This window comes from Hyla sarda, chromosome 3, assembly GCF_029499605.1.
Source record: "Hyla sarda isolate aHylSar1 chromosome 3, aHylSar1.hap1, whole genome shotgun sequence".
NCBI classification, from domain to species: domain Eukaryota; kingdom Metazoa; phylum Chordata; class Amphibia; order Anura; family Hylidae; genus Hyla; species Hyla sarda.
This window is the reverse complement of record NC_079191.1, coordinates 385692559-385720165: the sequence shown is the minus strand read 5'-3', so window position 1 is coordinate 385720165 and position 27607 is coordinate 385692559.

Below are 27607 nucleotides of genomic sequence, written 5' to 3'. Positions count from 1 at the left end.
TGCCCATATAAAGATGTAGAACTAGGAGTAAAAAAAAAAAATATAAAACTATTGAAGAGAGATCACAATAAAAGGGAAACCTTGTACTGAAGCCCATAATAGTTTGTGCACAGGTTCAGAACTGGAAGCCCAAAAATACAGGTGACAAAGTACAACGCTGACAATCAGATCCTCATATAAAAAGACATAATATATGATGCCACCAAATAACCTCATCCTTTCAGACCAGGGATGATGATAAATTCTGCCACGAATTCAGGTGTTAATGTCTACCAGCTGATTTTTCGCTTTCCTCATTAGGATAAATGCAGCTATGAAAGTTTTTACCTTTTATTGTTATTATTTGGCACCGGTAACTACATCAGACAATATAAACATTACGATACTGGAATTGAATTGAAATTTAGTTTGGCAAAATGTTTCTACTATTTCAAATTCTTTTTTGTAAATTTCTACATCGTTCATTTGAAGTTTGTTATATTTATTTCATGTTATTATTTCATGTTATGTTATTGTTTGGGCTCTTACAAATGCATTTATTTATTTTATTTTTTCACGTTTTATTGCTTGAAGCCTTTGAAGCTCGCAGTGCACATTGGAGTATCGCTGTTCAATGTGTGTAGTCCCTATCCCCTTCATGTTTTTTAAACTACTCTTGGACAATATTGGAGAGGGAACTCTTGGGATACAGCTGATTAGATTCTGGCAGAAAGGACCAAACATCTGCTTCAAACCAAAGACATCTGCATATTTCACATTTATTTTTCATAATTTGCAGAAGCAACCTGCCAAAATTTAGCAAGGGAGAATAAACTAGCAGATAATTAGCTAAAGTTACCTTGCTTTAGAAGTATTAGCTTGAAGAAAGCAGCTCATCGGGGAGAACATGAAGGAATATGTGCAACTTTGGTTTGCTTTTGTAAATTGAATTTTAGGTGTTGAGTACCAGGCCAAAAATTCACTCTAATGCACACTGGCAGTAAATGTAGTTGCCAATAGTTTGAATTAAAAAAAAAAAAAAAAACAACAACAACAACAACAATTCTCGAGTACAAACAATTTTGTTCTGTAAAAGAAACTAAATTAAAGATCCATCAGATGGAGGCTCGGTAATTTGATTAAATGTTTGTATTGAATTTGTTACTAAGTAAATTAGTCAACTTCTGTTGGTGTATTTTAATTGATTGTTTTTTTTTAACGTTTTCTACATTTTTATTTTTGTTTTGTTTCTATTATAATTTATTTTATTGATTGGCGTGAAATCTATAAAGACACGCAGCACTCTGGATTTATGTTGTATTGTTTTGGCTCATCTTATTGTGTTTTTTGGTCCATAGTCTGCACATATCTGCTTGTATATTATTTTTTTAAATATCTTTTATGGCCCCTAAACATGACCGTACCACAACCTCTTCCAAGTTCTTAATTGTACAAAGCCATAATTTAGCACCCATAGAAGTCTATAGACCCAGATTGTATTTATATGTCCCTAATGTCATACTTTTTTATTTATTTATAAGTTATAACCTTATGATGGTTTAACTAAGATTGGATAATCTAACCAAAACGGGTCACATGTTCTTTATATTTCTTGTTGACTCTTAATCTGAAAAAGTGCTCTGGACATTTTCCTCTGTTTTCAGTTGGGAGTATAGGAAGAAATCTAGAGGAAAAGGGGAACATGGTGAGAAGTATGTGAGAGAGGAAGATGCTATGGACAGCAGTGTCTAAGACAGGTTGGGGCCTTGAGAATGTCAATGTCAAAGGAGGGATAACGTAGAACAGTCTGTGTAAGGGGGCATAAGGTGCAGTCTATTTTGGGGAGCAGTCTGTGCAAAAAGAGTAGGACATGTGAATGAGTCTATGTAAGAAATGGGTCATGTAGAGCAGTCTGTATAAAACAGGGATAATAGAGAGCAGTCTATGTGAGACAAGAGAACATGAGAGCAGGCTGTCATTAGTATTGTGTCAGACTCAAAAGGGACAGTTTTCAAGTATGTTCTGAGTAGATGTACTGAAAAAAAATCTGTGGTATACTTCAGAGTAGTATTGTGGATGGGATTTAGCAAATCTCATCATTCATTATAGAGAAAAGCTGAGAATCTGCCGAAACATGACCTAAGGTGGAGATTTTAAATCTGCAGTAAGTCAATTTATGTTGCAAAATGCAGATTTTTTGTGTATTTAATGTAATGTAATGGAGAAACCAAAATACACAATAAAAGGTGCATTGCTGCAGATTTTGGTCACCTTTCAGCAAAAACACTGGAATGATAGAATTTGTCACATGCAACAAAACTTGCAAAACTTAACACTTGGCAGAACTATATTTAGCAATGAAATCTCCTTGAGAACTGAAGGTCGCTCAGAAGTGGGCACCTTCTTCACTTTCAAAAATAAACATTCTCTTTATTGTGAAGTAATGTTGGAATTGTCTTTTGACAATGTGAATGTTCAGTAAAAATCTGTTTATTCCCAGGACAGTAGAGTCCTTGTACTTTCCTATTCTTTCCATTCCTTTTCTCAGCCCCTGATGATTTATCAATCAGAAAACGTGTGGCTCTCAAGAGGATGGGAAAAAGCAGAGTAGCTCAGAATGCACTCCGGCTTCAACTTCTCTTTCTGAAGTCATCTTCTTTCCTAGCCTCAATAGACAGAATATGGGTCACAAAATTCTGTGGTGAACGACTACATTATCTTTCACAAAAAAGAGGGCAATTCAGTTCCTAAAACAAAAATACGTCATTCTCTGTTATTTACAAGCTAAAATACTGTTTAAGCTCACCTTGCCTGAACCTTAACTGGGCACTGTCAGATTCAAAAACTTTCTACATGTTGTACATCTTGGCAAAACATTAACCTTCCTAATATACTTCATAAGAAATGTATTTCTTTTTATACAAATCATGGCTTATAATAAAAGACCACTGGGGGTCCCTATACCATCCAGAACATAATCCTGCCCGGTTACAGCATCATCTTTGCCCGAGTTGAAAAACAGGCTGGGAAAAAGTCCAGGAAGTAAGGGAGGGACTAGCATCATCTGTGCTCACTCCAGTCCTGTCTATCAGACTGCAGCAGACTCCAGTGTGTGCTGTGGTAAGGTGTTAGTGCTGATTTTAAAACATTTTCACAGTTGTGATGTCGCGAACAGAAAATTTTCTGTTCGCGAACGGCGAACGCGAACTTCCGCAAATATTTGCGAACCGGTGAACCGGGTGAATTGCCATTGACTTCAATGGGCAGGCGAATTTTAAAACCCACAGGGACTCTTTCTGGCTACAATGGTGATTTAAAAGTTGTTTCAAGGGGACTAATACCTGGACTGTGGCGTGCTGGATGGGGATCCATGGCAAAACTCCCATGCAAAATTACATAGTTGATGCAGAGTCTGGTTTTAACCCATAAAGGGCATAAGGGCCTAACATTCCTAAATTCTTTGGAATAATGTGCCCCCTTTAGGCATCACATAGTTAGATCCCCCCTTTAGGCAGCACATAGTGGGATTTGAACCCAAGGCCCCAGCGCTGCAAGGCAGCAGTGCTAACCTCTGAGCCACCATGCTACCCTTAGCATACATCTAATATGCACGGTTGCTAAAATGGACAGAGATGTCAGCAGAGAGTACCAGAAAAATTTGGCATGTACACATGGCTCAAAAAGTTGCCAGCGGCCAGAAAAATTGCAGCAGCATAAAAAGTGCAGCACCAGAGGCCAGAAAAATTAGTCATGTACACCTGGCTGAAAAATAAGAACAAGCGCATATCCAAGAGTCCAGAAGACTCTATATTGCAGGATGGAGAAACAGACAAAGAAATTATTTTCTAAATAAAATTTTTCATCAAATAAAGAAACAGAATTCTTCCCTCTCTGTAGTTTACTTTTGAAAATTTAAGTTGAAAAATCACATGTAACAAGCGTTCCTTTGTGTACTGGTAAGTACTCTTGAAAATTCAAGTTTAAATTATCATAAAGTCCAGAAGACTCTATAATGTAGGACGGTGAAAAACACAAAGAAATCCTTTTCAAAATAAAAGGGTCCCTCAACAGGCACGACAGCATGAAAGACCCCATTTGCTCAAGGTTGGATGCCGAGCTACTCATGTCCCGTTCCTCGTTCTCAGTGATGTCAGGGAAGGAATCATCTTCTTCCCCCTAGCCACGTACAACACCACGGGAACCAGATAGGTGACAATGAGCACCCTGGGATGCCTGTTGTGGTTGGTCTTCTTCCTCCTCTTCAAAGACACATTCCTCCTCTGACTCGTCTTCCTCACAATCCTCTTCCAGCGTTGCCGCAGGTCCAGCAAGCGATGCTGATAAGGCTGTTTCTGGTGGTGATGGTGACCACAACTCTTCATGCTCATCTACTGCCTGATCCAGCACTCTTCGCATTTCTGTTTGTTTCCCAGCCAGAAAGTGCCCTAAAACATTGCGACTTGAACCATAGTTGGTGGCGGATAAGTCATGCAAGTCATCCTTGGTCGCCACCTTACCCAGACGGAACGTGATTGGTCGGATTCTTCAAAAAAGAGTTGCCGCCGATGCCTCTTGGAATTCTCCAAAGAGGAAATACACGTCTTATCCCTGATTGGTCGCTGCCCGGACCTGCCCAGCAGCGATTGGTTGAATTCTTCAAAAAAGATTCGCCACCGATGCCTCTAGGAATCCCCCAAAGAGGAATTATACGTCTTTAACCTCGTTGGTCACCGCCCGGACCTGCCCAGCAGCGATTGGCTGAAAGATTTGAAAGACATTCTGCCGCCACCAGCGGCAAAAACTTGCAACCTGAACTCATACGTCCCCTCTCTGATTGGCTCACTCAACATCCCGAACAGCCAATCAGAGTTAAGCCTACCATCCCCATGCCCATGTTTGGATGACATCCCCTCACCGACTTTTTTCTATGACAGTGTAACTGTACACAGCCATGTACGGCACGTTCCTGATTGGTCTACCCCATACCATCCAGCAGCAAGCGACCAATCAGCTTCAAGAGGCCCGTCTTCATTCAAAATCCACCAGGGCAACCCTGCACAGCATCACCAGGTTTACCCAATGCGCAGTGTAGGTGATATACCTGACCTGACCATGCTTTGCAGACCAGGTATCAGTGGTCAGATGGACCCTTGCCCCAACACTGTGTGCCAGACATGCCATTACTTCTTGTTGCACAATCGAGTACCGGTTGGGGATTGCCTTTTGTGCAAAGAAATTTTGGCCGGGTACCTTCCACTGCGGTGTCCCAATAGCTAAAAAAAAATGTTAGCTATTTTTTTTTATTTTTTACATTTTTATAATTTTTTTTAAATTAATTTTTTAAAAGCTGGCAGGCTATGAGTTCAGACAAGCCAGCTGTCAGACGCCGGGCTAGGGGGAGCCCTTGTGACATTGGCATCTTACGCTCAAACATGTCCTTGACATACGTAGACGTAGATTAGACACTGTAGGCCTGACATACACGCTTGCAGACAACTAACTGCTATTCAATCTATTATTGTCAAAATAAAAATAAAAATTTGTTAAATTTGCACAACTGTCACACCACATATGATTTGCACTAGTGTGACCATGAGCCCAGCAGGCCCAAAAACTCCCAAGTGTGAAGTGAACTGACTGATTTTATTTCATAGCCAAAAAAAGGAATTTTTTATTCAAATTTACACTATGGTCACACCACATATGATTTGCACTAGTGTGACAATGAGCCCAGCAGGCCCAAAAACTCCCAAGTGTGAAGTGAACTGACTGATTTTATTTCACAGCCCCAAATTTTTTTTTTCAAATTTACACTATGGTCGGTCACCCCAAAGATGATATGCACTAGTGTAACAATGAGCCCTAAGGGCTAAAAGACTCCCAAGTGTGAAGTGAAGTGACTGATTTTATTTCACAGCCAAAAAAGGTATTTATTTTTTTTAATTTACACAACTGTCAACCCACATATGATTTGCACTAGTGTGACAATGAGCCCAGCAGGCCCAAAAACTCCAAAGTGTGACGTGAACTGACTGGTTTTATTTCACAGGCAAAAAATATATATTTTTTTATTTGCACGTGTCACACCAAATGTGATTTGCACTAGGGTGCCACAATTAGCCCTGCAGGCAAAAAAAAAAACTCACAAATGTGACGTGAACTGACTGGTTTTATTTCACAGCCAAAAAAGGTTTTTTTTTTTTTTAATAACTGTCACACCGAATGTGATTTGCACTAGTGTGACAATGAGCAAAAAAGGTTGCCAGCGGAGTTCCCCTTTTAAGCAGAGGTCCCCAACCAGGGTGCCTCCAGCAGTTGCAAGACACACAGACTGAACGTATAGCCCTTTTAATACTGTAGTTAGTTGCTTGAAGGAACTTAAGTTTTACACTGGAGTACCCCTTTTAACCAGCGGTCCCCTCCCAACCAGGGTGCCTCCAGCTGTTGCAAGACACACGGACTGAACTTATAGCCATTTTAATACTGTAGTTAGTTGCTTGAAGGAACTTAAGTTTTACACTGGAGTACCCCTTTTAACCAGCGGTTCCCTCCCAACCAGGGTGCCTCCAGCTGTTGCAAGACACACGGACTGAACTTATAGCCCTTTAAATACTGTAGTTAGTTGCTTGAAATAATTTAAGTTTTACACTGGAGAACCCCTTTTAACCAGCGGTCCCCTCCCAACCAGGGTGTCTCCAGCTGTTGCAAGACACACGGACTGAACTTATAGCCCTTTTAATACTGTAGTTAGTTGCTTGAAGGAACTTATGTTTTACACTGGAGTACCCCTTTTAACCAGCGGTTCCCTCCCAACTAGGGTGCCTCCAGCTGTTGCAAGACACACGGACTGAACTTATAGCCCTTTTAATACTGTAGTTAGTTGCTTGAAGGAACTTAAGTTTTACACTGGAGTACCCCTTTTAACCAGTGGTTCCCTCCCAACCAGGGTGCCTCCAGCTGTTGCAAGTCACACGGACTGATATTTGAGCCCTAAAAAGGGCTTTTTTGGGTGCTGTCCTTAAAGCAGATGTTAGACTAGTGCTTTGGGAGTAAAGTGGACCCTGAATACACCACCTAGCAGCAACCTAGCTATCGCTTTCCCTATTAAAGTAGGAACAGCTTCTCTGTCCCTCCACTTTCTAAGCCTGCAGCATGCCGAATGAAGGTAAAATGGCATCCGTACAGGAGGTAGGAGGGTCTGGAAGGGAGGGACTAATTGGAGGGACTAATTGGCTGTAATGTGTCTGCTGACTCTGACTCACAGGGTCAAAGTTCACATATGTTCGCCCGGCAATGCGAACGCGAACATGCTAAGTTCGCCGGTAACTGTTCGCCGGCGAACAATTCGCAACATCTCTATTTCACAGTGCACACACTGCATAAACTGCAGGTGTGCCTGGTGAATTATTGTGATATAGTATGCCTACAAAGCACCAATAACTGGCAGTGGATTGTGTTGTATGTGCTGCGTTTTTAACTCACACATTATTCACTATTTAATTTTCTCATTAAAAGTTCAGTTTTAACTAATTAGAGTGAGGGATAAAAGTGGACCTTTTTACTCCGTCTAGTCAAGGCTGAGTTGCAGATAAAATAAGCTGAGGCAATACACACAAATGGAGCCACAAAACACTTTCACTGAAATACTAAAGCCCTGTTCACAATATGAAATTCAGCAAGGAATTCCTCTAGAATCTGTGCCCTTTCTGCTCCACAGTACTGGAGCAGAAATTAGGTGAAATCAATGCTTATTTTTCAGGGCAATATGCCATGGAGAAAAGTACAGAAATTCGAACTTAGTCCTCCAGTACTGTATTAGTACAGTCTGCAATCTCAGTACCATATAGGCTCAAGACAGTGCTGAGACTGCAGGCTGTACTAGTGCAGTACATGGAGCGGCCCAGCAGTACTGACCTTCTCTGACCGCCGCTCTATGTCCCGAGCATCACTGGCAGGGAGAGCCCAGGAAACTTTGTACAGAAGGGGGAAAGATGGGGGCAGCAGCATCAGGGGAGACCTGGTATGGCTGGATATCAGGCTGCCTGAGGACAGGAGGAAACAGGGGAGAGGGAGTATGATCACACCTACTGTTAGATTCTGGCAGAAGACTGAACATCTTCAGCAGGAATCCATTTCTTTGACAGAAGTTTTATGATGGAACTTCCAACATGTGGACTACGCAGCAGAATCCCATTGAAATCAATGAGAGATTACTGCAAGTGGAATTTCCGCTGAATTTCTGTAGTGTGAATGGGCCCTTAGGAATGCGTTGCTCAGGCGAGATGGGAAGGGTGGAGCTGCCTCTTATACCAGGTGACCACAGGTGATTGGCTGGGGACAATTTTTTGGGAGGAGCACAAACTACAGCACATGATGTGATGGTAACCCATGTCCGTGCCTGTAGGGATGAGCAGTACCCTAGTGGGGATGGATTGCCAGCATTACCAACTCTTATTACAAACACTTATGTACTGTAATGTACATCACTATATGAATGTTACATTGCATCAATCTTTTGCAAATATGCATTTCGACATAGGCTACAGATTTATTTAAAGAGTCTTCTTCTGTCTAGATAGGATGTTATTACTTTTTCATATATTATACTGGAGATTTACAGTCAAGTCCTGTGATTTTACGACATAGTACTTACAGATTCTGCCGTCACAATCAATATCACCGAGAAGGTATTTCTGAGAATAAGACCACACATCCCGATGATCAGAAAGACAGTCCCTTAATCTTGACTCCAAATGACAGATGAAGGGTGAAGGGAAGTCTTTCTACACGACTCCTGTGGTTACTTTTCAGTTCCTGGTAAGTAATAACAGCTTCGTTCTTTAAAGTGAGCGCAATGACAGAAGAGAAATGATGGTATCCATTAGATACAGAACATTGTTTTTTTTAACGACAAGGAACATCAGAAAGCGAATGTTATGGCCTCACAGTAAGGTAACTGCGGGAAAGAACACAGAAGTGGAAGATGTCACATGGGATTTTCCTCCAAGGAGAGATGGAAAAACTAAGCAATATTTACTCAATAGGGAATCCCCATAAAGTGTGCAGAAAGCAGTCAGATGACAACAATACGTAAGCATAGTGCATCACTGCATTTAATGGATACAAAGATAGATGGATATACATAAGATAGATAAATAGATGCGAGATAGATACAGATATTCCAAGAAGAACAGCACAACCGCTCCAATGTTTTCAATAGTTAGGTGCACGTCATCATCAGGCTCCTGGTCAGGGAATCCCATGTATATCCATAAGATAAAAGATCGCAACACACAAAAAGTTTCCTTCAAAAAAAATGTGGTGTTTATTCCATCCTCATACAAACAGTGCGACATTTCCGCGGCCTCACGCCGCCTTTTTCAGGCATAGCAAGTGAGTTACATCAAGAGGTTTAAATAGTGTCTTTTACAATACAGGGTGGGCCATTTATATGGATACACCTTAATAAAATGGGAATGGTTGGTGATATTAACTTCCTGTTTGTGGCACATTAGTATATGGGAGGGGGGAAACTTTCAAGATGGGTGGTGACCATGGCGACCATTTTGAAGCCGGCCATTTTGAATCCAACTTTTGTTTTTTCAATAGGAAGAGGGTCATGTGACACATCAAACTTATTGGGAATTTAACAAGAAAAACAATGATGTGCTTGGTTTTAACGTAACTTTATTCTTTCATGAGTTATTTACAAGTTTCTGACAACTTATAAAATGTGTTCAATGTGCTGCCTATCGTGTTGGATTGTCAATGCAACCCTCTTCTCCCACTCTTCACACACTGATAGCAACACCGCAGGAGAAATGCTAGCACAGGCTCCGTAGTTTCAGGTGCTGCAGTTTCAGGTGCTGCAGAATGGGCAAAACAAAAATTGGAACAGGACCCTCAGTTTACGCAGAAGATTTTGTTCAGTGATGAGGCAAATTTTTATGTGAATGGTGAAGTTAACAAACAAAACCACTGCTATTGGTCTGACACTAATCCACATTGGATAGATCCCTCCAAGACTCTTGGAACACAAAAATTGATGGTATGGTGTGGTATATGGGGTACAAAGATAGTGGGGCCATTCTTCACCAATGAAAACCTCAAGGCCACTGGATATGCGAAATTGCGACATGATGATGTGTTTCCCTCTTTATGCACTGAAGCTGGCACGTTCCCTGAGTTTTTCCAGCAAGAAACTACAAATACTGGAAGCCTGTGCTAGCATTGTGTGAAGAGTGGGAGAAGAGGGTTGCATTGACAATCCAACACAATGGGCAGCACATTGAACACATTTTATAAGTTGTTAGAAACTTGTAAATAACTCATGAAAGAATAACGTTACGTTAAAACCAAGCCCATCATTGTTTTTCTTGTGAAATTCCCAATAAGTTTGATGTGTCACATGACCCTCTTCCTATTGAAAAAACTAAAGTTGGATACAAAATGGCCGACTTAAAAATGGCCGACTTAAAAATGGCCGCCATGGTCCCCACCCAACTTGAAAAGTTTCCCCCCTCACATATACTAATGTGCCACAAACAGGAAGTTAATATCACCAACCATTCCCATTTTATTAAGGTGTATCCATATAAATGCCCCCCCCCCCCTGTACATCATAAAACAATCAATAAAAGTGCATACCATAATAATTCATATCATACAACATAGTGTTACATCACAATTGCATTGGGATGATTTTGTGATGTAACACTATGTTGTATGATATGAATTATTCTGGTATGCACTTTTATTGATTGTTTTATGATGTATTGTAAAATGCACTATTTAAACCTCTTGATGTAACTCACTTGCTATGCTTGAAAAAGGCGGTGTGAGGCCACGGAAACGTCGCACTGTTTGTATGAGGATGGAATAAATACCACACTTTTTTTTTAAGGAAACTTTTTGTGTGCTGTGATATTTTATCTTATAGATAGATATGAGATAGATAGATGGATAAAAAGATGTTGAGATAGATAGATAGATAAATAGATAAAACCGAAAAATCCAGCAGCACTCCATATATCAGTTAAATCAATGTTTGGCTTTATTCATCCTTTACTGCCAATGGCTGTGTGAGGCAGCTGAAACATTGATTTACCATTTGATGTATAAATCCAAACACTGATTCATCTGATATCTGGAGTGCTGCTGGATATCTCGGTTTTGTCTACATGGTGAGTCTCTGACCTGGGCTTTATCAGCTTGCACCCAAACCAATAATTGGAGTGCCATCCTCCTTCAAGAATTAGATAGATAGATATGAGATAGATAAAACTTTCCTAAATCCGCAGCACTCTGGATTCCATAAAAAGGGTGTAGTTTATTCCATAAACAAAAGTGTCACAGCAATGTTTCTGCCAGCTCAGAAAGCAGCTCGGAGCTTGAGAAAGGCCACGTGAGCTGGCAGAAACGTTGCTGTGACACTTTTGTTTATGGAATAAACTACACCTTTTTTTTATGGAATCCAGAGTGCTGCGGATTTAGGAAAGTTTTGTATACTATACGGACCTTTGACCAAGGTCTGGCTCTGCGTGCACCACTTCTTATTTTTTTCTCATTGGATTGTGCTGCTTCCCTATTGTTTCTAGATAGATAGATAGATAGATAGATATTTAATAATTGTCTTTGTGATTTTCACATTTCAATTTTCTTTATTTATTGGAGCCAAGTTTTGAAACATGTTGCTTCTTTCCAATCTGTTTCTATTTCTGACAGTTTTTTATTATTTTATCTTTTGCACATTATCATAGGGCAGCCATCTTGCATGAGCAGTTAGAGATATGCTGTACAGCAACCATACTGACCATAGGAAACAATAATCGATGGCAGACTCATTGACTTCTATGGGAGACTTTTCTGGGCATGATCTGTGAATTGTGCTGAGGTCATTGCGCAGGGAGGAGGAGGGAGCTGTTATCATCACTTATTGTGAATGGCAGATCCTGTGTGTCATTGCTGTAATCCTACCTGTGATGATTACAGAACAAGAAGTGTAAGTTTAGTATTAGGTAATTATGGTTGTAATTAGTTGATACTGTCGTTAACAAGGGCTGCATAACCCAACTGACAGGTTCCCACGCATTACACATATGATCCAACCACAATACCTGTTTAGTAAAAAATGTATACGATGATATAACCAACTGAGGCATTTGTGCTACACAGGACAGATTAAAGTGTAAGTAGGTGCTTTAGATAGCAAAACATGTAAAAGTCCAGCACAGCTGTTATATGCAATCTCATGCACAGTAATGGAGCTACCCGGTAACTGCAGTGAAAAACTTAAAGGAGAAATCCAGCACAAGTACCTCGTAAAATATTCTCTTAGTTAATATTGAGAAGGAAGGATATGAGAAGGGGTATTCCGCCCCAGGACATCTTATCCCCTATCCAAAGGATAGGGGATAAGATGTCAGATCGCGGGGGTCCCGCCAGTGGAGACCCCCGGGATCTCGGGTGCAGCACCCCGCTGTCATTACTGCACAGAGCAAACTCGCTCTGTGCGTAATGACAGGCGATACAGGGGCCGGAGCATAGTGACGTCACGCCCCCTCCCATAGACTTGCATTGAGGGGGCACGGGTGTGATGTCACGAGGGGCGTGGCCGTGATGTAACAACACCCGCAGCCTGCACCCAGCGTTCGGAACAAAGTGTTCTGAATGCTGGGGTAGTGGAGTACCCCTTTAATGTCAGTATTTCACTACAACAAGGAGACTTTGGAATGTACAGTATGGCAAGCCATACTGTACAGAAGAAGGAAACATTACCCATCTGCAGGCAGCTGCGTAGGGGTGATTGCTCCTCATCAGTACAGGGCAAGGTTTGCTAGCTTTGTTGGTGAGAGGCCTGTCGACCTGGTACAAAGTTGTAAAGTTTCTCCTTGAGGAGAGAACCAAAACGGTGTGAAGATTTTTAGGCTATAAGCATTTCACTGGGAATTCTGGGAAGAATTCAGGAGTCTAAGAAACTGACTGGGAATATATGCCAAGCACGAATTCTAACCAGAAGAAATAAAAAACATCTGCAATCAGCCCCTTATCAGCACAGAGCAGGATGTGCTGGCTTGGCTGGTGAGAGGACTGTTGACATAGGTCAAAGGGATAAGCTTTCTCCTTATTAAAAGGTGTTTCCAATAAGAACAATGCACTTGACTCGTTTCGAACATAAGAACAATGCACTTGACTTGTATCATAAGCGTATGATTAAGACCTTGATGGTTGAAACCTGTTAAAGGAGATACCCAGTGGTGAAAAACCTATCCCCTATCCTAAGGATAGGGGATAAGTTTCAGATCACGGGGGTCCGACTGCTGGGTCTCCCCGTGATCTCCTGTACAAAGGAAGGGGGCGTGTTGACCACCGCACGAAGCGGCAGCTGATATGCCCCCTCAATACAACTCTATGGCAGAGCCGGAGCGCTGCCTTCGGCAATCTCCAGCTCTGTTATAGAGTTGTATTGAGGGGGCGTGTCGGCTGCCGCTTCGTGCGGTGGTCAACACGCGCTATCTGGCCAGCGAGCCGGGGCCCCGTAGAGGAAATCTCGGGGGGGGCCCAGCGGTCGGACCCCCCGCAATCTGAAACTTATCCCCTATCCTTAGGATGGGGGATACGTTTTTCACCACTGAACTACCCCTTTAAGTGCAATCATCTTACTGGAAACATGTATTTTAATATTAACCAATAAAGAGGATATTTTACAAGATACCCATGTTGGATTTGTCCTGGAAGTTTTCCGCTAGGTTTTATGCATGGAACTAAAAATCAGAAAAGTTCCATGTTACAGTATGTTCTCTGTCCAAAATGATTAGTCTTGTTTGTGAGTAGAGATTGCAGGTAAGAGGTACTATAAAGAGGCAAAAAAAATACCACTGACATGCTGCCTAAGACAATAAAGGGAGAGTGCACCCCTGTGGCTCTGGGGCCCCACTTGTGGAGATATCCCAGCATCCCAGAAATAAGAGGAGCGTGGACAGACCACTCCTGCCAGGAAGAGATAAGATAACCCTGCAATTATCACATAGGACGGGGACTGTGTTCTCCAGTTTCTGCATCAATCTCTCTTTTAGCAGACACTGGTACAGGGGCAGGAGAGTACATGCAGAAGTTAATCATAGGGTGCTGCATGTAGATTCCCTGATAACAAAGTAGACAGATCAGCAGGTGATAAATATATTTACATTAAGAAGAAATGAAACTGCTCCATTACGACTGGAGACACTGCTGGATTGGTACAATGTGTCTCCAATGAATCCATATGGCATGGTCATATTGTCATTTGTATTAACAACAGGGCTTAGCAATAGTAATACTATTTTGGCAACCAATAGTATTGGCACTGTGTAGCAATACTGAACAGTGTGTCACTACAATATTGGAACTTTAGGATACCCTTTTATTTACAGTATATTGTATGGTATTATTTTAGTTGCATGCTCCATAGATGCTGTTGGGACAGTATAGGTGAAAAAGACACAACTGCATCCCCTAGTTAAGTGACTGCCAGAGCTGTCATTGAAACTAATGGCTTTGCTAAGGACTATAATGCTGCCCTGCATTTATGTCTATGATATGAACAGGATCAGGAGAAGACACATACTGCAGACAGTTCTGGATTCTGAAGAAGTGAGGGGCCTCTATACTTCAAGTGTACAATAGTTAACCACATGAAAGTACTAACCACCAGAGATGGGTCTCCATGAAAAGATCCCCCCCCCCCCAAATTGCTTCCTAGGACAAATTAATGCATAGTAGCATCTCTTCAGAATTAGAAGAGCTTGCTCTTTATTGTCACCTATTGGAGGCAGAATCCCTGCAAGCCAAACCAGAATCTCCTCCAAAAGAAAGAGTAAGTCTCCTCGTGCCATTGGTTTCCTAAGGGTATGTTCACACTGAAGAATTGGAGAGGAATCATTTTAGTCAGGAAAATGTTGAAATCTGCCATCTTCTGCTTGCCGCGATATTGAAGAGGAATTGAAGCAGAATGGAAGCAGATATTACAAGCAGAACTCAGGAGGAGGATTATGTTGGGGAGGAAGTTCAGCCATTTCCGCTTGAATTCTGCTTGAAACTGATTTCCTCAAAAGTAAAATTCACATTGTATTAACGGGCTTTTACAAGCGGATTCCGCCTGAAGAATGAACATGTTCTATCTTCAGGGGGAACAGAATTCAGCGTCACAGAATCCTTCTAGCGGAAATTCCTCAGTGTGAACAGGGCAGCAGAAAGTCCATTAAAGGAAATATGTCACCAGTGTTACCTGTACTAACCTGTCGGTACTGACAGGTAGTGCAGGTGACACTGATGACAACGGTACTTACCTTGTCCCGTTCCATGCAGGGAATCTCCGGTAATCTCCTCCATTAACTTCAGCTCCGGCCGGGCTTGTGGCACGGGCAGAGCTTAGTGACGTCACCGCTGCTGTTCTCTAGCATCAGGAGCCAGCAGAGGTGACGTCACTAAGCTCCGCCCATGCCTCAAGCTTCTACAGCAATGGTGACATCACTAAGCTCCGCCCCGTGCCCTAAGGCAGGCCAGAGCTGAAAATAACGGAGGAGATTACCGGAGATCCCCAGCACTGAACGGGACAAGGTAAGTACACAACACCCCTGAGGAAGTCACAAACGGTGACGGAACGCGTGGGGCTTTGGGGTCCTGTCCCGCTACCTACTATTTTGGCTCGTCTGTTCTGTGGTCGCTATGCACTGGTGATATGAATTTATGTTATTCTCTTGCACATTGCTTATTTTGATATTATTTGGTGTTTCATTTATACCGAGTGTATGGTGCAGAGGTTTATTCTTGGCATGTATAATTATTCTTTATTTAGCACCACCATTAAGTAGCCATATCATTTGCCAACAGAGGGACAGGACTATGGTGAGAAGGGGGTTCATGGCCCCTCTCCCATGTTGTAGAAGTTTGCTCGGTTTAGAGCTTTTTAATTGATTTTAGCCCTTTTTGTCTTGTGTTTTCTACCGTGTACTTAATAAAAACTTGTTATATATTCAATAATTTTGTGGTGTGCACTCTTTACAGTAATTCTGCTTTTTGGTGTAGCAAGGTAAGTACCGTTGTCATCAGTGTCACCTGCACTACCTGTCGGTACTGACAGGTTAGTGCAGGTGACACTGGTGACAGATGTCCTTTAAAGTAGAGTTTTATTGTTAGATGATTTGGAGCAGAAAAAATGAGCAGAATTACTCGAATAAATTCCTCTCCAATTCCTCCGTGTGAACATACCCTAAAAGTGACACATTACCCCTTCAGATCCATGTTGGATTTTTCTCCAACAGTCAGCCAGCACCCTGGACTTACAGATGGGTCCTCTTCCTTTTACAGGAGATTCTGGGTTGGCTGATAATCCCTAGTCATTCACTGATTTATACATATGTGCACCAAATTTATTATGTGTTTCAGACAATTTTTGCAACATGGTCAAAAAAATGGACACTAGAAAGGGGCTGGACTGTGAAACTGTGTGCCAAAATTGTGCCAAAATGTTGGCACATTATTCTGGTGCAAATTACGGCAGCTAATACATGGTGTAAAGTTGGACAAAAGATGCACCAAATGTATAAAACAGCTTGAGTCATTTTAATAAATCAGTTGCATTGCTAGATTGTTAAATCTACTGTACATTTACACTAACAGCTCATTCACACCACTGAATTTCTGCCCAGGATTCCACCTGCAGCAGGCGCTGGCTATGATCACTTGTAAATGCTCAATCTCCCTAGATGACAATGCATTTCCGAGTGCATTCTGCATGTTCATTCTTTCGGCTGAGTCTGTGGACTGGAATTTCCACAGCGGAACGTCCACCAAGAAAATTATTAAGTGTGAATGGTACAGCAGAATCCTATTAAAAGCAACTGGAAGCTGCCGCATCGGATTTTCTACAGTGGAGCTCCGGAGAAGAATATCGCTTGGAAAAAACGTAGTGTCAATGGTCCCTAAGAATTAAACAATTTTAGTAAGTTTTATATTTTATATCTATAATCCTTGAACCACTTGCATTATTACCATTAAGATCCAAGTCAAGCTAGACCATCATAAATACTATCATTAAACCCTGATCTATCATAACCAGAAAAAGTTAGTATAGTGGGGCCACCAAGCATTTGTAAACTCTCCAAAAATTCTATTTTTACACTTGACTATGTCTGCACTATGTGGCGCTGTTTTATTGCTGTACATATAATAACTTTATTGGCACTAAACTGCACTGTTAACATAACTATGGTAAGCCAAGCAGACTACATCATGAATCAGTAGGCACAGCAGAGTGCCCATTTCTTGGTGACATTGACTTTTCTGTCACATTTACTCTTAGGCTATGTTCATATGGGGGAATTTCTGATACTGCGCTCAAATTCTGCTCAGAAAAGCAGACTGCGCAGTTGTGTAGATTCCGCGCAGTTTTGTGGTACTTGAGCAGAATTTAAGTGGAATTTGAGCTGAATTTTTGTGGTTTCAAAATACAGATTTTACTTATATTCAGAGTCCCATTTATTTTAATGGGGCTCTGAATGGAATATCGCAAAAGACATGTCTTATAACTTTGCGGAATCCGGAATTTCCCTTGCGGGAATGTCTGCCGTGGAAATTCCTCTTTGTGAATGGGACAGTGGAATCCCCAATTGAAGATAATGTACATTAAAATTTGCAGAATTTACGTGCAGAATTTTTCGATAGAATTCCGCATGGAAATTCCACTGTGTGAATATATCCTAAGTGAGCAGAGAATACCTGGATAGGTGCTGACTGTTTGCCAAACATTATGCCTGGAAACTTACTTATACCTCAGAATCCCTACTGAATATTCACAACAGGGAACTATGAAACTGAGTTTTCCCTTTAACATTTCATTTGGCGAGTTATACATCTCTGTAATATTCTCAAGCGTCTTAAAGAGAAAAAAAATATCTAATGAAACAGATGAAATCTAAGACGATAAATTCCAGTAGTTCCCAGTCCTATTGTCACCGTGCAGCTGTACAATAGCGAGTCATTATTAATGTTGTTTTGCTGTGTATTACAACAAGAGCTTATAAAATGTCTATCCAGCCACGGCAGTGTAAACCTCACTTAAATATTTCTTAACAAAAGCCAGGTCTAATCTTGTCATGTCTGAATGTTTTTCCCCTTAGGTAATACATGCACTGTCAACATCTGATGACTTAATCCGGGTTATTAAATTGTCTATTGTGACTAATATAGAAAAATGTGGAGATACGCCACAGCTTCAGTTTTTACATACCTTCTGCAATGATCTCAACTCCTTCCCTTCTCACAATAAGAAAGAAAGCCTTCACCATCAAAGTCAATAGAGAAACTGAATAGCCAGTATTTTGCAGGTCTGATACTTTGTAAGTGGCATGCGCTTTATTTAAATTTTTTTTTTTTTTTTACAGAACGGAAAAAATAAATAGAAGGGAAAGGTGATTTATGGGCATGGTGATGTGCGGCGTGATTAATGCGTGTTATGATGTGTTGCTTGTAAAAGGCAAGATCCACAAATCCTTTATTTTCATTAGGCAATATTTTAACAGTTCTGCGAACAAAAGCCTCTGGGATGCGACTGTAATGACCCCATAGTCAGAGCCCGCACATGCTGTATCGTAATTATATAGGGACTTTGTGGCAATAAGATTTTAAAGTGAAATTCCTGGTTATTATCAACACCAAATTAGAGCAGGGTGTTCTTCCATCTCCATTTACTTTACTTTTTTCAGGATTATCTGATATTGGAGACCAAAAGGCTAAGTTCACACTGCCGTTGTGCTCTGCCCCATTCTGGCTCCATTAGGCTCTTTTTTTTGTGCCTAACAGAACCTGAATGGGTTGGAGCACAACAGGCAGCGCCGTCCCAAAGGATACCTTTGACATTGAATGGGATCCGTTGGGTGTCCATTGTTTTAGGGAAGTAGAATGGAGAAAAATACCGGACATGCAGTATTTTAACCCCACATAACTCCTGTCATTTTGCAACGGAGCTCCCTTAGGTGAAGGCCTAACTGTTCTTGCTGTGGATCCCCTGTGCTGCTGTGAGGTAGCATGTAACCATACCAAGGTGCGAAGTCTAAGACCCTTCACCCTTTCAAGCAAAATCACATACATGATGAGGTCATGAAGGGTGAATGAAGAGGGCTCAGGACTTGAGTTCACTCCATACCCAGTGGCTTCTGGCTGCTTTCAGTAGCTGAGGGCTGCCACTAATAGCCAGCATACAGAAATTGACACTGACGGCTATTATCTCTTTAGATGCCTGCTGTCAAACTTGACAGCCGCATCTAAATGGCAGTTACGACTTTAATTGGTGGCGCAGAGGTTAGGATCTTTTGCAACAATGCGCTCATGCGATCATGAGAAGGAGATATCTTTTCTGGAGGTCTTAGCTATATTTACATAGCTGCCTGTGGAAGGTTCATCTCTCATAGAATTCAGATCAATGCAGTACTTATGTATTGATTACTGATGTAGCGGTCACCCAGCTTGGCTTGTGACTAGCTAAGCGGGCATTCTCTCTGTGTTGAGATGAGACCAAGAAGTGGATAGTAATAGGGACCCAGTGAGTGATGGACAGATGTCAAACTCCTATTATGTAGGCTAGCCTTTCCCTTTTTTAAAAACCTTTGTATTGCCTGACAACCCTTAGGGTATATTCACACGGCACAATCTGCTAACAAAATAGCCGGAAAAATTAAGCTCAGAAATTTTGTTGCAGCACAGTCCTATTACTTTCAATTGGATTCTGCTGCACACAGTGGAATTTCTACGGCAGATGTTTCAGACGTAGAAATTGCTATTCCAGTGTCTATTGACAGAATGAACATATTCTTTTGGTGAAATATGCTTGGACATGCATTGCTTTCTATGGAGACAGCGCATTTCCCAATGTTCCTAGCGCTGGAGGAACATGAGTGAAACCTCTGGATATGACGCTGAACACATGCAGTCAACTTCTTTGGTCAACCATGACGAAGCTTCTCCCAAATGAAACCTGTCCTGTGAAACTTCTTTACGGTCTTGCTCACCGCGTTGCAGCTCAGTTTCAGGGTCTTGGCAATCTTTTTATAGCCAATGCCATCTTTATGTATAACAACAATTGTTTTTTTGAGACCCTCAGAGAGTTCTTTGCCATTAGGTGCCGTGTTGAACTATCAGTGACCAGTATTAGAGAGTGTGAGAACGATAACACCAAATTTCAGACCCCTACTCCACAATTTACACTTAAGACCTTGTCAAGCTAACAAGTCACATGACACCTGGGAGGGAAAATTACTTATTGGGCCCAATTTGGACATTTCCACTTAGGGGTGTACTCACTTTTGTTGCCAAGGTTAAGGCATTAATGACTGAGTGCTGTGTTATTTTGAGGGGACACAACATAAAAATTGTTATACAGGCTGTGCACTCACTACTTTACATTGTAGCAGTGTCATTTTATCAGTGTTGTCATATAAAACATGAAAAACATGAAACTCTACATGAAAAGATGTAATAAAATATTTACAAAAAAGTTAGGAGTGGACGTATGTGAGTTACTGTGTATATATGTGAAACCCAACCTTATAGAGAATGGTTTTGGTGGAATTATCACATAGAAGCTAACACCCAAAATACATGATTATCCTTCTCTTACGATGTCATTCTTATTTTATCTGTGAAGGTGTTTTACCTATTAATCTGGTGTTTATTCAGTTCACATACGTCATTCTTTTGTTGCAGATACAAAATTTAATGGCAAAAGCCGCCACCTTTCAATTGTCATTAACAACCCATCCCTGTAAATCAAAATTAAGAATAGTATTATAATCTTCTGACTTGTAAACCAAAACCCAAAGCAATTTTGTAACTGGAATTCATTTTTATAGTCCCTTGAAAAGAAGCCATTGGACTGATCTCTAAATATGAACGAAGCAAGTAAGTAAAAAAAACAAAACATTTCTTTGTGGATATGTCATATCACAGAAAAAATAATGCTTATATATGTTACTCACTAGGTCATGCAGATGCTTTACATGTCTTTTTATCTAAAATATAGAAATTGGGGCTCAGAGTCTTGAATGTAGGATTTAAGTTAAAAAGTTTATTAAATATATTATATAAAATTGTACCTATAGGTATAATGTAATGCGGATCACAGGGCCCTTGTGATCCCACAGTAAAATTAATAAATATTTAATATTTATAATCCTTGGCAATTACATAATATATATAATGTTACAATATTAAAAACAATAATATATTAAAAACAATAAATAAGTGTCCACATATCTATAGAAATAATTGAAATTGGTGATTTGTGAATAGCAGTGATAACAGTTTGAGTTGCTATTTTCAGAAATATTTGTATCCAGTTAGAAAAGGAAAGTGGTTAACGTCTTGAATAGAATGCAGCAAAGATGAATGGCAATTGTATCATTTATTGTATACTTGTGTAGCAGATTTCAATCCTCTAGGCAGAGGGCCCGCAGCTGGAGACACTGCCGTCTCCTAATTGTGCCGCGGCAATATGACAAATGAATGAAAAACAGCGTTAGTTACAAAAAGTTCCGATCCTCTATGTAGAGGGCTCTCACCTGGAGACACTGCCATCTCCTAAATATAGAAGTACAAGTGGAAGTGAAAGTCAGTACTTATATGGCAAATGACGATCCTCTATTCAGAGGAATCGCCGCTGGAGACACTGCCGTCTCCTATATGCAGTGATATTATGATGTAGAAAGCAGCACTTATATCTATAGTCAGAGTGAGTACTTTATGCAGATAGCGCTGGTCGTCAGATGGGTCCTGGTCCCTGGATGGAGGGTGCGCTGCTGGAGGCTCGGCAGCCTCAGATATGCAGCGATAGAAGTGGACTCTGTCTATAAGTACTGCAGCTGTTGTCCTGCTAGCAGTAATGCTGGGGGTCGATCTCCTCGGAGTAGCACGTACTGTCAGGGGTTGATTGACAAAAGTGATTAATCTTTTTTTGAGAAAGGTGTATTCTTTGATTAAAGATGATGTGACACTTGGAATAAATTATTGAAGCTGGATGCATTTCAGATCCTCCTTAGGACCTTTCTTCAGCAGCAAAAAATAATATTTTTTGCTGCTGAAGAAAGGTCCTAAGGAGGACCTGAAATGTGTCCAGCTTCAATCATTTATTGTTTTTAATATATTATTGTTTTTAATATTGTAACATTATATATATTATTAAATTGCCAAGGATTATAAATATTAAATATTTATCAATTTTACTGTGGGATCACAAGGGCCCTGTGATCCACTGTACATTATACCTATATGTACAATTTTATATCATATATTTAATAAACGTTTTAATTTAAATCCTATATTCAAGACTCTGAGCCCCAATTTCTATATTTTGTATCTCCCCTTTTTGGCACTGTGGGTATAGGTGCTATTTGGGCAGCTCGAGTCATTGGTCACTTGGTTAATACGAGCCTCTCTACCATTTTGTCATGTCTTTTTATTTGTCTAGCTTTTGTATTTGGCTCACAAATCTCTTTATTCTGCTGCTCACTTATTCTGAACCGCCCTCACTCACCATGCATTCACTTCCTCCATGAGTCTGCTGTGTTGTGCTGTATCTCTTCATCCAATAACTGCAGGTTGCTCTGTAATCCCCTTCTCTGTTTATATGTTGCAATCTAATAGACAGGAAAGGAGTGAGCACAGAGGAGTCCTAGTCTCACCCACACTTACTAGACCTTGTCTCAGCTGGTGCCTCAGCTTGGACAAAGATGATGCTGCAGCTGGACATAATTATGTTCTGGATGATATGGGGACCCCTAGTGGTCTTTTATTTACAAGACATGATTTCTATAAAAAGGACATAAAACATTTATTAAGTATATTAGAAAAGTAAAAGTTTTGCCAAGATGTAAAACATATAAAAGTTTTTGATTTTGGCAGTGTATATTTAAGGTTAGAATTACAAGAAAAGTGAATTTACACACTCACATACTGTAGCCTACAATATATCTACCAGCTCAGAAATCCAGTATCATTCCATGTATTGCCCACTATACTTATCTTGGATAAAAACAAAACAAAAGGTAAGGACAATCAAATGATAGCAATAGATCTTATAGCTTATATAATGTTAACCTGTTAACGACCAAGACAATTTTCTTTATTTTTTTGGTGTTTTTATTGGTACAAGCCGTGGCCCTCTCGGTATGGAATATGCTCGATAAACATTACATTGCATTTTCTGTTATAAGTAAATTAACCTTTACACCCAATAAAAATATGGAGGAAAACATAATTTCATATCAATACCTGTCAACAATTGGGCTTACAATTTTAATCTCAGATCAAAGCATACTAGGGCAACTTCACCTTTCAGTATGTTTTTGGAGTGTAGAAGGAAACTACAGTAAGTACAAAACAAACATAGGGAAAGCATATAAATGGAGGTTTCAATCTTCTGTCTGGAGAACAGGGGTCACCAATTCCACTAGGCCAAATGATCGACAGCATTTAGCCTGCAACCAGAGTGTGGCCACCTTAGCTAATGGTACGAGTGTCAAAGGAAGCACAGGTATTGGGATCTTATTGCAGGTCTTGAAGATATTCTATAAATGTCTGATATGGGTTTAACCTTTTAAAAAGGTTGTCACATGAACAACACCTATCACCTATCCACAGGAAAAATGATGAGGGTCTGATCACTGGGACCCCACCCCCCACCACAGGAATCATTACTGGTCACAAGGACAAGTGTCCCTTACCCTTGTATGAATGTAGATGCTGTCAGCCATGCAAACTACTGCTTGATTACTGTACTTATCTACTGTAGCTCCATCTGCTCCATAGAGATGAATGGAGCGGAAGCTCTGATGCTCAACTGCTGCTCTGTTCAAACAGGTCCCCTAGTCAGTGGAGATCCCAATAGTGAGGTCCTTAGCAGACGGACACTTATTCTGGAGATAGGTGATAATTGCTGCTCTTGAGAAAAAAAAACTTGTTTAGTTCTCATTCCCAGTCATTCAGTGATCCGGCATGATTTCCATCCAGTATGCAGGTGCCACATCAAAAAAAAGATCAATGCAATATTTTTTAACCCGGTCATCATTTCAGTGTATAGGGCAACAGATGGAAGATGCAAAAGATCCAGCTTGTTGCTTCTGACTTTCCAGCTTCATATTGCCAGATATGTATGTGAACCAAGCTTTATTTTTATTTGTTGATTTTTTTTTGCTTTGTCTTATATTCTGCCACTTTTGGAAAAGCTGGGTGACACCCAATGTGGTCATTATGACTTCAATGCCACCATTATCTAGCTATCCAGGGGGATGAATCATCACATAATTTGGAAAATATTCCCCTTAGCAAAATCCCTTTAAATAATTGATTTCTTACAGTTGATTTTTTTTCAATATATATGTTATACAGTGATCCCTCAACATACGATGGTAATCCGTTATCCATTCCAAATGAACCATCGTTTGTTGAAACCATCGTATGTTGAGGGATCCGTGCAATGAAAAGAATAGGAAGTTGTACTCACCTGTCCCCGCTATTCCGGACCCGTCACCGCTCATCACCGCTACCCTGGATGTTGCCCTTTATCGATGTCGTCGCGTCCCCGTAGTGTCCCTGATGCTCCGGACGTCTCTGCTTCCCTGGGATCCTTGCTCTCCGGCGGCAGCGGAAGCAGTCTGCGCTGCCGGAGAGCCGTTTATGTGATGGCCCCGACATACAAAAACATTGTATGTTGATGCTGCCTTCAACATGCGATGGCCTCTGAGAGGCCATCGCATGTTGAAATTATCGTATGTCAGAAGGGCCATCGTAGGACGGGGGATCACTGTATTTAGGGATGAGTGAATTTTTGAAAAATTTGATTTGGCCGATTTGCCGAATTTCCCCCCAAAATTTGTCAGAATTTATTTGCAGCGAATCGCTATTAAAAATGGCTATTTCTGCTTGCCTTGCTGTAACATGCATAGGGTGTGTGCTGGGTTAGTGAAATACTTATGTTATTCAGTATGACATACAGATCAGAGGTGTCGATATTAGAATCACTGTCGCAGAGCGGTACAATAAAAGAGCCTGGAGGTGGCATCAGTATGAGGAGACCGTAAAGTGGCTGAATTACACAGCGTGGAGGTAGCAGCAGGATGAGACCATATAGTGCCTGAATGATACAGCGTAGAGGTGGTGGCAGCATGGGAGAACATATAGTAGCTGAATGACAAAGCCTGGAGTTGGCAGCAACATGAGGAGAACATATAATGGCTGAATAACACAGCCTGGAGGTGGCGGCAGCATGAGGAGAACATATAATGGCTGAATGAAACAGCATGGAGTTGGGGGTAGGATGAGGAGACCATATAGTGGCTGAATGACACAGCGCGGAGGTGCCGGCAGCATGAGGAGACCATATAGTGGCTGAAGGACACAGCGTGGAGGTGGCGGCAGCATGAGGAGACCACAAAGGGGCTGAATGACACAGCCTGAAGTTGGCGGCAGCATGCAGTGGCTGAATGACACAGCCTGGAGTTTGCCGCAGGAGGAGAACATATGGTGGCTGAATGACACAGCCAGGAGTTGGCAGAAGCATGAGGAGACCATATAGTGCCTGAATGACACAGCATGGAGGTGGCTGCAGCATGAGGAGACCATATAGTTGCTGAATGATCCAGCGTGGAGGTGGCGGCAGCATGACTAGACCATATAGTGGCAGAATGACATAGCGTGGAGGTGGCAGCAGCATGAGGAGACCATATAGTGGCTGAATGACACAGCCTGGAGTTGGCGGCAGCATGAGGAGAACATATAGTGGCTGAATGACACAGCATGGAGTTGGCTGCAGCATGAGGAGACCACCCAGTGGCTGAATGACAAAGCCTGGAGTTGGCGGAAGCACATAGTGGCTGAATGACACAGCCTGGAATTTGCTGCAGCATGAGAAGAACATATAGTGGCTGAACGACACGGCCTGGAGGTGGCAGAAGCAGAAAGAGACCATATAGTGCCTGAAGGACGCAGTGTGGAGGTGGCGGCAGCATGAGGAGACCATATAGTGGCTGAATGACTCAGCGTGGGGGTGTCAGCAGCATGAGGAGACCATATAGTGGCTGAATGACACAGTGTGGAGGTGGCGGCAGCATGAGGAGATCATATAATGGGTGAATGAAGCAGCCTGGAGTTGGGGGAAGCATGAGGAGACCATATGGTGGCTGAATGACACAGCGTGGAAGTGGCAGCAGCATGGGGAGACCACATAGTGCCTGAATGACACAGCGTAGAGGTGGCGGCAGCATGAAGAGAGCATGTAGTAGCTGATTGATCGTGCGTGGAGGTGGCAACAGCATGAGGAGACCATATAGTGGCTGAATGACACAGCATGGCAGTGGCGGCAGTATGAGGAGACCATATAGTGGCAGAATGAAACATCGTGGAGGTGGCAGCAGCATTAGGAGACCATATAGTGGATGAATGACACAGCGTGGAGGTGGTGGCAGCATAAGGAGAACATATAGTGCCTGAATGACACAGCCTGGAGTTGGCGGCAGCATGAGGAGACCACATAGTGGCTGAATGAAAAAGTCGGCAGTTGGCGGCAGCATACAGTGGCTGAATGACACAGCCTGGAGTTTGCGGCAGCATGAGGAGAACATATAGTGGCTGAATGACAAAGCCTGGAGGTGGCGGAAGCATGAGGAGACCATAGAGTGCCTGAATGACACAGCGTGGAGGTGGCGGCAGCATGAGGAGACCATATAATGGCTTAATGAAACAGTGCGGAGGTGGCGGCAGCATGATGACAACTTATAGTGGAGGAATGACAAAGCCTGGAGTTGGCGGCAGTATGAGGAGACCACATAGTGGCTGAATGACACAGGCTGGAGTTGGCGGCAGCATAAAGTGGCTGAATGACACAGCCTGGAGGTGGCGGAAGCATGAGGAGACCATATAGAGGCTGAATGACACAGCCTGGAGTTGGCGGCAGCATGAGGAGACCATATAGTAGCTTAATGACACAGCCTGGAGTTGGCGGAAGCACATAGTGGCTGAATGACACAGCCTGAAATTTGCGGCAGCATGAGGAGAACATATAGTGGCTGAATGACACGGCCTGGAGGTGGCAGAAGCATAAAGAGACCATATAGTGCCTGAATGACCCAGCGTGGAGGTGGCGGCAGGATGAGGAGACCATATAGTGGGTGAATAAAGCAGCTTGGAGTTGGGGGAAGCATGAGGAGACCATATGGTGGCTGAATGACAAAGCGTGAAAGTGGCGGCAGCATGGGGAGACCAAATAGTGGCTGAATGACACAGCCTGGAGGTGGTGGAAGCATGAGGAGACCATATAGTGCCTGAATGACACAGCGTAGAGGTGGCGGCAGCATGAGGAGAGCATGTAGTAGCTGATTGATCGTGCGTGGAGGTGGCAACAGCATGAGGAGACCATATAGTGGCTGAATGACACAGCATGGCAGTGGCGGCAGTATGAGGAGACCCTATAGTGGCAGAATGACACAGTGTGGAGGTGGCAGCAGCATGAGGAGACCATATAGTGGATGAATGACACAGCATGGAGGTGGTGGCAGCATAAGGAGAACATATAGTTGCTGAATGACACAGCCTGGGGTTGGCG